The following is a 1511-nucleotide window of genomic DNA, read 5'->3' as shown; positions in this document are numbered from 1 at the left end:
CACAATGCGAAGAGGCGTTGTCGGCCAAAATACGATTTCATCGTTTTTTGTGATGTTTTTGTATGAAAGGAACCATGGACCAAAATTTTGTACTCAAATTCTTTTTTTAAATTTGTACTTTATATGGGAAGGCGTAATGGACATATCGTCTGTGAAATAAACATCGTTGCTCAGCATTTGCTTCCCACTTAGTGAAAAGTAGATTTCGTCATCTAAAATTAATAATTTTCATCTCCAATTCTTGCCCATCCCCGACATTGTGATTTAACCTGACTTATCTGCTCTTCGGTGTACTCTGGACAACGCTGCTTTTATTTTGGTTTTAAAATTAATTCTATTAAACATTTTGCAGATAAATGGCTGTGAGCAATCCTTACTGTTGAACGCTGTTAGCTGTTTAGCTTCCGAACTTTTTAGGACGTCATAGTAGTCGGCTTTCTTCCAGAACCTTTCTATTTTTAGAGTACTTAGTATTGAGTATATTGTTCTGCTGAAGACGCCTTCCGCCATAAAATGCAGACCCGTAAACTTTTTTCCGGCGGTTTCATATCTGTATATATAAAAATCAATGTCACTTTCTTTGTAATTTCATCACTCATAAACGGCTGAACCGATTTGGCTGATTTTTTGTTGTATTTGTTATTATTAGGAGAACGTTCTTATGTAAGAAAAAATTACGAAAGTTGCCGGAAAACCCCTAAAAGCAGCCCTTTTCTTTTTTCCATACAAACGTTTTATTTTGTATGTAAAAATGATTGTTTGTTTGTTAGTAACACTAACGCTCGAGAACGGCGGAACCAATCTTCATGAAAACAGAAGTAGTTCGCTGTGGATCTGGAAAGGGTTAGATATAAAAAAAACCATATACATTTCATAAGGAAAAGTCGAAAAATTGGAAATTTCCAAAAAGTGACTTTTCATACAATTCTTTTTGAAGTGAAAACTTCTTTAGGCGCGTTGTGCACTGATTTTGTGGGTACTGAAACAGACTGAGCCGTCATGCTCGGCTATGTAACGCTCCTTCGTGTTAAGTCGGCTGCAGTCTACTGAGGGAGGGGGAGAGCATAGTTAAATATGGGTATTGACTGACCGTAACGCTGCTATGTCATAGATAACTTGATGGCTATGTCACGCTCCATCGGGTAATAGAAGGGGGGGAGAGAGAGAGAGAGAAGCAGAAGCATGGAGAATATGATACGAGACTCTTTGATTCGAGAGAGAGCTGTCAAAACTCGCATTTTTTATAACATTTGCCAATGATGCCACTGCTGAAGAATATTAGATTGAGTAATTAATAAATTATACAAAACACTAAATTAAACACTTTGGAAATGCATACATATATAAATGCTAAAATGCAAAATCATAAATTAATTTACATAAACATTTATTTTGCCAAAATATGTTCGCACAGTTCAATGAAATTTCATTTCACACTAATTTTGTCCCGTATTTTTCACTAACTGCTGGCACCCTGATTGTGTTTTGTTGCCAACTCAGAAAACAGATCA

The sequence above is a fragment of the Bactrocera latifrons genome, unplaced genomic scaffold, assembly GCF_001853355.1.
Source record: "Bactrocera latifrons isolate USDA-ARS-PBARC rearing strain unplaced genomic scaffold, ASM185335v1 scaffold_1224, whole genome shotgun sequence".
Taxonomy (NCBI): Eukaryota; Metazoa; Arthropoda; class Insecta; order Diptera; family Tephritidae; genus Bactrocera; species Bactrocera latifrons.
Note: the sequence above shows the minus strand (reverse complement) of the source record.